Below are 14241 nucleotides of genomic sequence, written 5' to 3'. Positions count from 1 at the left end.
CTTGTAAAATAAATTAAAAATTAAGTGAAATGAGAAATTTTGCAACCTACAAGTTACAAACACATAAACAACTTAAAATTATAAAGTAACGTGGTTAACCCGATTAACCCAACTAACCCGACCCGACGAACCCTAAACCCGACTAACCCGAACCTTAATAGGATCGGGTTGCGGGTTAGATATTTTTAAGGAAAACACGACTAACCTGACCCAATTAACTCGGAACCCGATCGGATTGACCCGATTAAGATCCCTACGTGTATTATATATATGTACTATATGAAATAAATATATGTGATATAAATAGAGAAAAAAACAACTTACAACCTAAAACCATATGATAGAGTAAAGATAAGACAAAGAGTCAAACATATTTATATAATAATTAACATGATAATAGGTTAAGAAACGAAAACAGCACATTAAAGAATTTGCATGTATTACATGTTTTGGCACGATGGTAGTGGTTTCATGTGCAGCCACATGAACACATAAATTAAAAAATTATCAATATTATTTTAATCCAAGATAATTAAATAAGAGAGGCTGCTTACTTCTTCACCTTTCTATTTTTCTCTCTATTTTTATTTCCTTCTGTCAATGGAGGAGAAAAGGTACATCTAATTTATCATGTTTATATTCGGAATCTTTTGAACATTATGTCAATCTAAATGTTTGTTTAAAAAATATCCAGATTTGCAATTGTGACGGGAGGAAACAGAGGAATAGGACTTGAAATATGCCGTCAACTTGCTTCAAATGGAGTTGAGGTCATATTAACATCAAGAAATCCAAGTCGTGGGGAAGAAGCTGTGAGGAAACTCAAAGATTCAGGCATGTCTAATGTTATTTTCCGTCAACTAGATATCAACGATCCATCTAGTATCACGAGTTTGGCCGAATTTGTAAAATCACACTTTGGAAAGCTAGATATCTTGGTAAGCAAGACATATCTTCAAATATTTTGAAATCTTAATATTCTATAGCATCATATAGTAGATTTTGGTTTAAAGAAACAAACAAAAGGCCATTTGCAAGAGCATTTGATCCTCTAACCATTTATGGGTTCAACAAATATTTTTGAGTTATTGGATTTTAATAATTTCAACTTTGACCGATTGATCGAAATTAATCACAACTCATAAAATGTTTACAGATAGTTCAACTATGAATACATTTCTTTCTGTAATTCCATACATATTTTCCAAGTCATCAAAAGCTAACATGGTTACTTTTCAGCTACTTTTAAAAGTTGGGATTATATGTTTTAATTTGATGTGTTTTTGCGTACTTTAATAATTTGTCATTGTTCTCTTATGTTACATTAACTAGGTTAAATCCTGTGTTATATACGGGTGAAAACATATAAAACTTCATATGTGTGTGTTATACATTTTAATGAATTGTAACGTTAGATAATCTAACATTATTAATATAAAGTATCACATTGTTGTTTTAATTTAAAGAATCAAACATACAGAAATAAACAAATAAAAATAACAATTTAAAAAATTTATCTAACTTATACCATAAAACAAAGAAAAACATATTAATCAAAACTTCATCATTTACTCAAGTCATATATTGTAAACTATGAAGCGTAAACATGTAGATGTTGTAACATAAGTTGTGTGTTATAAAAACTATTTTTATTGAAATTATAAAACATATAGGTACACAACATAAAGAATGCTACAAATATAACAATGAGATATAACAATTATAATTTTGATTAAGACGTTTTATAAAGTAACAATAAATCCAAACTTCATGACTTAAACCATCATTTCAATCCAAACATTCATATACCCAAGTCCAAACTTTCATAAATAATCTCCCAAAATCCAACAAAAAATATGTAAATAAATAAATAAAATAACAAAGTCTCAAACTTTTAAAAAATAACAATGAAGACAATTAATTGCTTTTATTACTCAACAAATAGTGAGTATAACCATTTATTTAAATTGAAACCTTTTTCAACTTAGAAGTTAATGTTTAAAATCAAATTGTTTATTAGGTGGATAATTTATTTATAGAAATTGTATATTTGGCGCCCTATTTGGATAACCTAGTTAAATGACATGTGAAAAAAATGTGTTGATTTAATAGTATAGTAAGATGATTGTAGAGTTAAATTTTCTACAGGTTAATAATGCAGCGGAATCTGGAATGATCATAAATGAAAAGGAGTTCGTAGCCGGAGGAGGGTTTGTAAGTATTTCTTTATACATTATTATTAATTATTAATAATGTATATTATTTAAGAAATAATCATATCATTTGAAATATTTTCAAATATACAACTATTAGCATGGTTGTAAAATCACGTCTAGGCGTTGATTAATCACTAGTTGGTACCCCATCAACTAGTCACCGATTAATTGCTATTTAGTCAAAATCGATCAAAAAAGTTGAAAACTTTAAATATAAATTTGTTATATATACATGTGCATTTGAGAAATTACATATCCAACTAGTCCCGATATATTCATATTAATTTCGATTAATCGTTATTCATTATCTCATCATCTGCTACAACAACACTGACTGTTAGTATTTGTCTGAGCATCACGATTTATATATACTCATATATTTTCTATTCGTCAGCTTATCTTATACACCGTCACGGGTGGTTCGGTCTTTAGAAGTCGTATAGTATAGGATCCACCACTTTAACACATCTAATTAATTATCAAGTCTTTGGTGGATCCCGCTTTTTTTTATTTCATGGCATGACATGATTGGAATATTATATGATTCATATCTAATATTCTAATCCGTTGAATAAAACAAGCAAACAAACAAATTCACTAAAATAATCATATGGAGTCAGCCCATTTGATAGAGCATTTGCCTTTTAAAAAGGAGGTTTGATGTTCAAACCTAAGATATTTGCTGTTAAAATATATAAATCAAACTCCATAGATTAGGTTAACATTATCCCATTTAAAGCTACAGTAAAAATTAAAAGTATAATCACATTGGTTGTCGATCCATGATTATGATTAAAAGCTGGGATTAACAGCTCAATACACGGATTTAAGTTTTGACATGAGATTATTTTTTGAATGACTTTTTTTTATGTTTTAGGCTAAATAATTAATGTAGAAAAATATCGGATATCGGTCAAGTACCGATATCTGAGATAATGGTTATCACAGTGAGATATCGTTGGGATATTGGTATTTTTAATATCATGTAAAATTCATATATTTAGAAATTTAACACCAATAATCCAGTATACTATCCTACCATTAACAAATTAAACTTTTGTAACTTGTAAAACACTAACCGTCATAGCAAGTGAGAGCTGATTAAGACTTTAAACACTAACATTGAACACTAAAAATTGATAATTAGGACTTAAAACATTAATATCGGGATTATCGTTGATATATTGGTCAAATATTCGCCCAATATCGGTCAGTATCGCTGATATTATTGGTACCGATATTCTGACCGATATTTTACCAATGGACCAATAACCGATATATATCACCGATATATCGGTGATATATCGGCGATATCAACTGCATAAGATTTAGGTCACTGCACTCTTTAAATTGGAGAGTCACCTTGCCTCACTCTGGCCAAAATATGTTGTCTTAATTAGGCTCACGCTGGCTTCGGAGTTTGGCTTGGGCATTCTCCGGGAAACCATACCACCGACTGTCACTTGGCAGTCATTGTGCCACCACAAGAGCATAACTCTCTGACATAACACATAGAGAAACGAAAACCCAAGTGAGCTTGGGATTCGAACTAAGAACCTTGCATAACGCCAGACTCAAATACTTCAGTTTCATAATCCATCAAAAGTGACTCAAGCGGGGGACAGTGACGAATCTAGAAAATTTTGCTACGTTGGCACAAAATGGATTAGTAAAGAATGGGCCGGGTCAAAGAGAACAAGGCCGACCAACCATCATGAAAGCCCGGAGCAGAATGAACTTTCGGGGCACGTGAAAAGATACATTGGTCTCTTTATACACCACCCTTTTAAATTTGGGCTATTGGTTTTTAATACTCCTAAATTTAACTCATGGTAAATAACACTCCCAACTAACGATTTGTCTTCCACCACTCTCAACTTTTAGGTTATTTTTTTATGTCACTCCCTAACTAACGGAGCACTAACTCTGTTAGTTTTAGTACTGATTTGGCATTATTTTCACTGATATTTTTTAATGTGGGTCCCACAATTACTTCATCGTCCTTCTCCACCACCCCTGCCTCTCATTACCCCCATTTGACCTAGGCCGTTCAGATCTATTCAATATCAAACCACTTTGTGCTAATCCAAACACATACAAATTATTGTGATTTTTAAAGTATTAATTAGAAATCAATTTAACTGTTTAAATGCACATGTGGTTGATACGTGGGGAATGGAGTTGGGGATAGGTTTGATTAAAGAAGATGAGAGAAAAAGAGGGGTTAGGATTTTGAAAGTGCAGTTTACGGGTACAACCTTCAAGTTTAGCCTCTACGTCATCGTCAAACGAATTCCTCACCACCATAACCTTCTGGCACGGCGACAAAACCTTTAGGCCGGATACCGGAAACAAAGGATTAATCGAAGTTGAGGTTAAGGTTTTGATGCTAGGTATAAGATGAGTGTTTATTGGCATGATTAGGGCCGTTTGGAAGATTGTGTGAGACATATTTGAGGAATTAAAGTTTTGGATCGGGGAATAATAAGATGATGTGATGTTTTATGTATATTTTACCTTTGGTTTCTCTCAGTGGGAGTAGGAGCCTCTAATGGACGTGTCGGAGGAGGTGGAGGATGAGTGGGGGTGATGGTTGCAGGTGGTGGAAATTGGCTAGATGGTGGTGGTAATGGGAGATAGTGGGTGCTTGAGAAGGAATGAAGAAATTGTTGGTCCCACATTGTTTTAATTTTTTTTATCTTTAAAAAAAATAATGCCACAACAGCACTAAAACTAACGGAGTTAGTACTCTGTCAGTTAAGGAGTGGTAGAAAAAAATAACGTGAAAGTTGGGGGTGGTGGGAGACAAATCGTTAGTTAGGAGTGTTATCTACCAATGAGTGAAAGTTGAGAGTATTAAAAACCAATAGACCTTTAAATTTTGATATAAATTTGTTCAGCTTTAAGAATAATTAATAGTAAAATTATAGGTTAAGGTAACATTGGATATTAAGAATTATTTAATGTAATACAAAGAGAAAAAAAAGTTTTAATCAATTAATGTGGTGCAAACACGATTCAAACCGTATAACACTTAGGGGTTGTTTGGTTCATTTAGATATGAATTAGCCAATGTCTCATTCAGCAACAACATGAGTCTGACTTAGGGATGAGCGTGGAATGGTACCGGCAGTGTTGCAAAAATCCCGACTAGACACCGATTAATCCCCGATCCGATTAATCGCTAGTCCCCACTTCACTGATTAATTTTGGGCTAGTCGGCCAATTAATCAGTTAACTGTCAAATCCGGCCAAAATCGACAATTTTCGATGAGATTCCGACCAAAATCAGTGGTATCCGATGAGATTCCGACCCAGTTCAACTATTTTCGGTGAGATTGCAGCAAAAACTAGCGGTTTCCAACGAGATTCCAGCCAATTTCTGGCCAAAACATGTTTGTGTATACATAAAACTGAAAATTACATATAAAAATGTGTGTGTATGTATAAAACTGAAAAATATACATTTAAGTCCGATATGATTAATCCTGATTAATCGCTAGTTCCCACCCCACCGCCCGACCACCGACTAGCGATTTTTGCAACACTGGGTACCGGTACAGATCCCGAAATTCAAAAATATTTTGTACCGGTACTGAAAATACTGGTTAAGTAACGGTTTTTCAGTATGATACTGATTTGGTACAGAATTTGAGAAAACAAATATGATGATTTAATAAAAATCTGGTATCCATTTTTGGGGGTACCGTTTTGGGACCCAACTAAACCGATTCCCTATCAAAATAACCTATTCAAACTTTGACACGTTTGACAATACATGTGGTTTCTAAAATAAACAAAGATAATAACTAACATTCAATTTTAATATAAAAATGGTAAGCAATTGACCAGGAAGAAGTCAACACAACACTAGACATGCATGCCTGCTTCTTGATATGAATGCTCTTGCTTTGAGTTTGAAAAGAGGGCAATATCATTATTGTCTCCAATATTATACATATAAACAATTAATAACAGGGTGTTTGGGATTACTTCTTAAAAATGCTTTTTGCTTTTTGAAGAGATAAAATGTCCAAAATGTCCCTCCAAAAGCACCTAAAAGCTCCAATTTGGTGTTTTTAGGTGCTTTTGGAGGGGCATTTTGAACATTTGGTCTCTCCAAAAAGCAAAAAACATTTTTAAGAAGCAATCCCAAACACCCCCTAAGTTAACAATAAGTTAACAGTATTATATATATAAACAATTTAGAGAAATCCTAGATGAGCACCTAATTGAACATATTTTTCTACCAAAACACAAAAACCTAACACTACATCAGGATAGTTAAAAGTTAAAAGACACTATGATCATTGAACATATTTTCTACCAAAACATGAGAACCTTTTCATTTGCAATCCATTTCCTTGAGTCTGCTTAAGCCTTGTCGCGCGCCGTCCTTTCCCCTTTTCATTTTGCTTTAGTATCGCATCCTTTAATCTCAATAGAATTAACAAGAACCGAATAAAGTTAACACCCCATTATAAAACCAATATATTATGATATAACGAAATCAATCGAGAACTAGTAGTCTCGTATTACCTATGGAAACATCGTCATCCTTTAATATATCGTCCACGTCATCCACAATATGTTTTTTTTGACTTTCTCACCCAATCTTGGGTGCAAATCAAAGCTTCAACAATGTTAGTTAACCTTGTTCTGTAAGTGTCTAGTACACGACCGCCGGTGCTAAACGCTGATTCAGATGCAACCATGGAAATTTGAATTGCCAAAATGTCTAAAAATTATACAAACTTAATAAACAACTATAATATAACTAGTAATGATAGATAAATGATAAAAGGTAAATCAATTTACCTCGAGCCATCTGGGATACAGTTGGGAATCCATTTGCATTTTGCTTCCACCACTTAAGTATGTCAAATCCCATACTAAAATCCACTATTTGCTCATTCAAATACCTTTGTAACTCAGTGTCCTTACTAGTCGATGGACTTACAATCATATGTAGTAACTTCATAAAGAATTCATTGCCATCATCACAGAAAACGACATTGTCATTACGTGCTTCTTGGGATGACGAATTGTGATCAACCTTTTCAAGTATTTCTTTGTATGTTTGAAATAGATCATCTAACCTACTTACAAGCTCAATCTTCTTCACCAATACCATCTTTTTAATGCCGCCCGCACTCCAATTCTCATCCTTGGATTTGTTAATAATCATATCTTCATAACAATGTTCAATAAAACGTAATTTCATGGTGGGATCCAAGATAATAGCAAAATACATGTAGTCATTAAGTTTGTCAAACTTCCGTCAATACTTGTCATATTTCTTACGCATTGAACTAACCATTATGGAAAAACTTGGATCACAATCCCACACCCGTATATGTTCGTTTACATCTAGGATTTCTCTAACAAATATGTGGGCCAAGGGCTTTGACGCGGCCAATGCAATTTCTGTTTTAGTCTTGAACTCTTTTAGAAATTCAACCAACTTTTCGGAAGTACCATAGTCCGAATGTTCAGGTAGTCATTCTAAATCGTGAATATAGTTGTTATCTTGAACTTCATAAGAGAAAAAATACCTCCCATAAATCCACCATCGTTTTCAACATCTTGTAGGATAAATTCCACCTAGTAGGCATATCTCCACACAAAAACCTACTTGTTTGAACATTCGACTCTTCTATGCACTTTCCTAACTTGGTCATTCTTTGTGTTGAGTTTCGAATATTCCTAACTGCTTTTCGTATACACCCAACATGATAACTGTTTTATGTTAAACCATCTTTTACAGTTAGGTTTATATACCTATTATGAAAATGTATCCCCTCATCATACAAATTAGGTAGTTTTCTCAACAAATAAGCAATCGTCTTATCATTACTAGACGTGTTGTCAACCGTCATAGTCATAACATTTTTAATACCCCAACCATGAATACATTGCAATACCTCTTGACCAATATCCTCCCCTTTATGACTATGAATGGGCCTAATATAACAATTCATTTATGCATTACCCAATCATCATCAATGAAGTGTGCCGTCAGAACCATGTAGTTAACCCGTTGACACGAGGATGTCCGTTTGTTGGTGGTCAAGTGTACGGTGTTGGTAGGTTAACTTACATATGCTAACAAATTGTTTCTTTCCTCAATATAATACTTTGCAATATCTCTAGACAATTTTTGTCTTGATGGCAAAGCGAACTTTCCATTCAAAGCGTTAGTGTATTTAATAAAATTCGGATGTTCCAAAAGCTTAAAAGGTAATTCAGCAACAATAAAAAAAATCTAGTAAAGCTTTCATGATTCTGGAATTGTCATGTTTTCAAATTGTCACACTACCTTCTCCGCTATGTTCCTTTTGAAACTCTGAATTAGTTTGCTTATTGACTAACTCGGGATTTTTGACACAAGCCGGAGTGTGTTGTTTAAGACCCGACGTATCGTTTTGATGTGGATCGGCTTTAATATGCTCTTTACGCCACTTGCACTTTCCGTACTTCCGACGCACTCCATCCTTCTCTTTTAGATAAGTAACATCATAAGGTTTCCAATACACAGATATCTCACCTCTAATTTTAGGTTTCTTTTCGCCTCCTATTTTAGGTTTCTTTTGGGAAACATTTTTCTTTTTTGGTTGTTTTCTCTCGCGACTTGATTTTGGTTTCACCTCTTTAAGTGATTTTGAATCATCAATTAGGTCAACATGGTCATTTTGAAGGGTATCAACTACACATGGTCATCATCATCATCCTACAAAGTACAAACCATATAAAAAATAAGCCTTATACTAAATTATAAAGGTAACATGAAAAACCAACAAACAAACTTACTTGAGAATGAGGGGTTCATTTAAAGAAGAAGAACAAGATGTCATCCCTAACCGTGACCGATTTGTAAATGACCTACAAAACTCAACATATAACTCAAAATTACATATAAACATGAAATTAACAAAACTAGGGTTTTAATGCAACTTATTGGTGAAAATTTAGGGACTGAGGTGATGCCGATGGTGACAAACGTTGTGGGAAGGAGGGCGATTAGGTGTTAACAGCGGGATGGAGTCACGGGAGGACGGAGGTGTGGTGGTGTACGACGGTGGTGTGAAGGTTACACTAACTAAGAATTGGTGAGGGTTATATTGTTATGGATAACTTTTAAACTGGGACTTGTATAGACTTTCGGTACTAAGCCGTTAACCGAAAAAACCGGTACCGGTCCTGATTTTTTCCGATTCCGAATTTTGAAAATACTTGGTACCGATATTGAATTTAATCGGTTCGGGATCTGTACCGGTATCAAATGCTCATCCCTAGTCTGACTAATTCAGCCCCAATTAACATGATGAAGTCTGAATGAATCAGATATTTACATTAAACATCTGAATGGTTTCATTTAGATGCAAACAACCCCTTATTTATTTCAATTTCAAAATACATGAATAATAAAAATGCATGATCAAACCCTAAATGAAATAAAATAATATGCAAATAAAACTATTGAATAGAATTAATAATTCTTACATATTTTAACTTAAGGGTCAAGTTATTCTATAAAAGGGAACAAAAATGAGAAGGATGAGAATAATTTGTTGCAAAAAAACCCCCTAAAAAATAATGAAAAATTAATTAAAAAAATCATAACTCAAATTTGAATAAAAAAACGAAAAATGTAAAAACACAAAATATTTCCACCGTCTTCCTTGTTATTAAAAAAAACTCGAAAAAGACACCATGTTTAGCGTAAAAGATCATTGTGTCTTTTTGTTTATAATTGTGTTTTGTGTTTACTTTCGTCATTGATTGTGTCTTTTTTTCTTTACGTTGTGTATTTTTTTCTTGGTATTGTGGTATACTACTCAACATTGTTTTATATTTTGTTCGGCATTGTGTTATATTTTGAGATCTATTGTGTCTTTTTTTATCATTGTGTTGTTAGGTCATTTTCAGCATTGTTTCCTTTTCTTTCGCCATTGTGTCTTTTCGTCGTTTTTCTTGAACATTTTGGCTTTCTAATTTTTTTTGATTTTTCTTTATATATTGAGTTATGATTTTGATGCAGTTTCAGAAGCGATCAATGACCCAAGACACTCATGATAATCTAAGACGATAAAACCGAATCAAAGCTTCAAGAACAAGGTTCTTATAATTCAAATTCAATATCAAAAACTACCTAAACGATAAACCCTAGCACCCTATTTGTACTAAATGAAAATGAGATAAACTTGGAAACCAAATAGACTTAAACTAATAAAAGATATGAAAAATAAAATTTCAAATTATGAAATAATCCTGCATCAGATTTTTTTATTATTTTTTTTTGAATTTTTTAATGGTTTTTTTGTATGACTACAAATCCTTCTCACACTTCTTATTTTTGTCTCCCTATGTATTTTAACTTTACTCTTAACTTAAATCAATTTCTTTATCAAAGTAAAACAATATTAAAATTGAACAGAATTAAAAAAAAAAAAGAAGTAAGTTAATACTTCATCTTCTTCATTAACCATATAACCCCATTCGTATTTACCATTGGTTGGAAAATCAAATAACCACTTTTAAGCATTTTTTCTTTTCTTTAACTTTTCTACCTATTAGCAAAGTAAACATCGGTGTAACCGACGGTAGGCACACACTCATTGTTAACTAATCATATACTAATGTATACTCGCAAACATGGCACTCCGGCAGGCGGACAGTGGGCACCGGCCCACCCTAGCAAAGCTTTAAATCCGCCCCTGGTGGGGGATCTAACTTGAGTTTCCACTGGAGAACCCAAGCGTTCTACCACGATAAGTCTTTATTATATAATTTCATTTATAGAATATGTGAATAATAGTCCATTTTGGGGATATCCACTCTACAAAGACAACATACATTTTTTTCATTTGTAGAATATGTGAATAATAGTCCATTTAGGGGATATCCACACTAGAGGGTGTGTGTGGGGGGGGGGGGGGGGTGTTCTAGTGTTCAAAACTGGGCATATAAGTAATTCAGAATTATTAGCATAAAGTAGAGTATATGTAACATTGTCAATTTAAAAAAATACGGGTATTACATTTATGCATAAGTAAAATATTTGTGAACCATCATTTATCATATTTAAAAACAAACTAAGTTTGAATTTTAAAAACGGTTAAGACCATCTAACCGAACCGTGTGGATCATCACCCAACCACTCAGTCAGTCTTGTTTGCTAGTTTCAGAAATCATAGTCAACAATTTAGCCCGTGTCTATAATGTTTGTACTATATTATAATGCATAACACAATGGCATCTTATGTTTTAAATAATACAATTGTTAATGCTAATTGTACAATGCTTAATGCATCTGATAAATAGTTTATAGTATGGATGAGCCAGTGGTACCGGTACCGAACTAGTTACTTTTGGTACCCACTTGGTAACCACTTTTTGAGGTCTTAAGATCGGTACGCAACTGGTTTTTTTACCCATTTTTTGCTTTCGGTACCGGTACCGTACCGAGCATTTTCGGTATTGATACCCATTTTTGGCGATTTTCGATATCGATATTTTCGGTATCGGTATTTTCGGTATTCATGAACTTTTGTGGTTATTAAAAAAATACTTACAGTTTAGCCCACCTTATTTCTACTCCAGTTTTGCTTATTTAAAGACTAGTGACATTTTTACTCAATTATCTTTACCCTATGTCTTTTTATTTCATTCTTAAACCAACATCCCCACAGTTTTTAAACAATCATAAATTTTTCATGTGTTAATATTTAAAACACAATATACCATAAAAATGAACATTTTATACTTTTTTACTTTTTAGTTTGATATTGTTATAGTTTTTTTAATTAATTAAAATTTACATGCTATATGATTACTAGTGTATGTGTTCCCCACCACATAATGTGGTGGACCTCTCTATAGCGTGTGTGTTTGTGTGTATTAAAACGAGTCAAATGGGGATTGTGGCCATTATATTTGTCCTAAGTTATGTGTTATTGGATTAGTTATAAGTCTCTGATGAGAAGGCGCATCTATTAACCAACATTATCAAAGGGCCTTACGAATTGGGAGAAAATTGTATAAAGACAAATTACTACGCAACCAAAGCCGTTACCGAATTGCTTATCCCTCTTCTCCAAGTTTCTAAATCCCCGAGAATTGTTAATGTTACCTCTGGCTATGGACATTTATTCGTAAGTAGTCAACTCATTTATGCATAAAAAATAACGGAGATTGCATTTAGTCAACAAAATACGCTATTATTTTCTTGCTTTTAGTGGTTTCACAATGAAAAGTTGATAAGAGGAGTTGCTAGATATTGATAACTTAACTGAAGAGAGGATAGATGAGATAATCCAATGGTTTTTAACTGATTTCAAGGCTGGGAAGTTGCAAGAGAGGGGATGGCCACTAACAGTCTCTGCCTACAAAGTTTCAAAAGCTGCTATTAATGCTTACACAAGGCTGATGGCGAGAAAGCATGAAACTATTCTTGTGAACTGTGTGCATCCTGGGTATGTTATAACAGATATGTCATTTCAAACTGGAACCCTAACTGTGGAAGAGGGTGCTAAAGGTCCGGTGATGGCTGCTTTGTTGTCAAATAATGGGCCTTCTGGTGTATACTTTCATGAAACACAAATAGCTCCGTTTTCACCAACGGAATATGCTACTTTTGTGAAAGCATTTTATGAGGGGAAATGATATCCATATGTAACAGTGTTGCTTCTACTTGTTCTTTGAAATTTGAGTTTGTTTACTTTACTGATAGACAAATATATATTTTTTCACAATGAAGAATGTATAAGGTTAAAAGGGACCTGGCATAATGGGAGGGTCGGGTCGGGTCGGGTCAGGTCGGGCGGCATGCTAGGTGAAAACGGGTGCAGGTCAGAACGGGCCAATATAAAAAGAGGTTACAATGGGCACAACATTAATAGCCCAAATTTGCAGATTCTATTTGCAGGTTTGGTTTCAGTTTCGCACAACCGTTGTAACTCACTATGGAATCACCTTCCTTGCATAAATGATATCTTATAGTGCGATAAATGGGCAATCTAGGTGCATCCTTGTTTTATCTTATGTTACATGTTGGAACAAAAACACGTAGAAATAGATTTTCATTTCGTTAAGAGAAAAGGTTACTTAGGGAGTTTTTTGTGTGAATTTTGTATTGACAAGATGGAAAATCTGATGATATTTTACATAGTCGTGGCGCTCTTAGATGCCTGCTTTTGTGATCCAAATATAGGTCATTCCTCGTTCTTGCTTGTGTTGGCGTTTTAAACTCGTTATATACTTCACTATAGTTGTTATAGTCTAATAGGTTTTATGTACTATCTAACTCTGTATACAGATCCTTGAGTAAGCATAAAAGATAACACTAAAGAGGTATGTACCCGCCTTAACATCGAGCGGGGCGGGTCAACCCACAAGATATAGACAAGAGGCTTGAAATCAAGATATCATGAAGGCACAAAGCCAAAACCTATGCGCACGGCGCATATCATATATGCTCACGCATCACATATGCTCACGCGTATCACATGCTCGCGCACCATATATGCTCACGCATATCACATCTGCGCGTGGCGCACATCGCATGCTCACGCATTATATATGCTCACGCATATCACATCTGCGCGTGGCGCATATTACATATGCTTGCGCATATCACATCTGCGCATGAAACATCTGCGCGTGAGAATAAAGAGAAGACTTCGCGCATCCTCAGGATAGGCGCATATCACACGTGCACATAATCAACCTCGTCCTTATCCAAATTAGGATAAGGAAAACCTTGATTGTGCTCGTCAGCAAACCTTCCAGAAGGTATCCTTTAAGGAATAAGAATATGCTGATGTTGACAGCTGCCAATGAAAGGTGGACAACTCAGCAAAACCCATGTGCTACCACGTGATTGCACATGGGTCAGGTAAAATGCCTGGGTCAGAGAATAATCAATGAAAAAGCACCAGGTGTCCTAAGGACACGTGGCGCAAAGCAACAGGAGGAGGCCAAAAAGGCTCTAATGGGATCTGAGCCCAATCATTGGAAACCCTAA

General features: G+C 34.2%; 1 pseudogene across 1 annotated transcript; it reads left to right on the top strand.

Annotated features, from left to right (window-relative positions):
• Positions 1-600: 600 nt before the first annotated feature.
• On the top strand, positions 601-12896 carry LOC143624039 (short-chain dehydrogenase/reductase 1-like; annotated as a pseudogene). Its single transcript, XR_013152025.1, has 5 exons — positions 601-614; positions 695-938; positions 2149-2214; positions 12182-12370; positions 12455-12896. The product of XR_013152025.1 is annotated as a short-chain dehydrogenase/reductase 1-like (transcript).
• The last annotated feature ends 1345 nt before the right edge of the window (positions 12897-14241 follow it).

This window comes from Bidens hawaiensis, unplaced genomic scaffold (assembly GCF_021521415.1).
Source record: "Bidens hawaiensis isolate Kalapana, Puna unplaced genomic scaffold, B.hawaiensis_p1.1 tig00000369_1, whole genome shotgun sequence".
NCBI classification, from domain to species: Eukaryota; Viridiplantae; Streptophyta; class Magnoliopsida; order Asterales; family Asteraceae; genus Bidens; species Bidens hawaiensis.
Note: the sequence above shows the minus strand (reverse complement) of the source record. Positions and strands in the feature narration are given on the sequence as shown.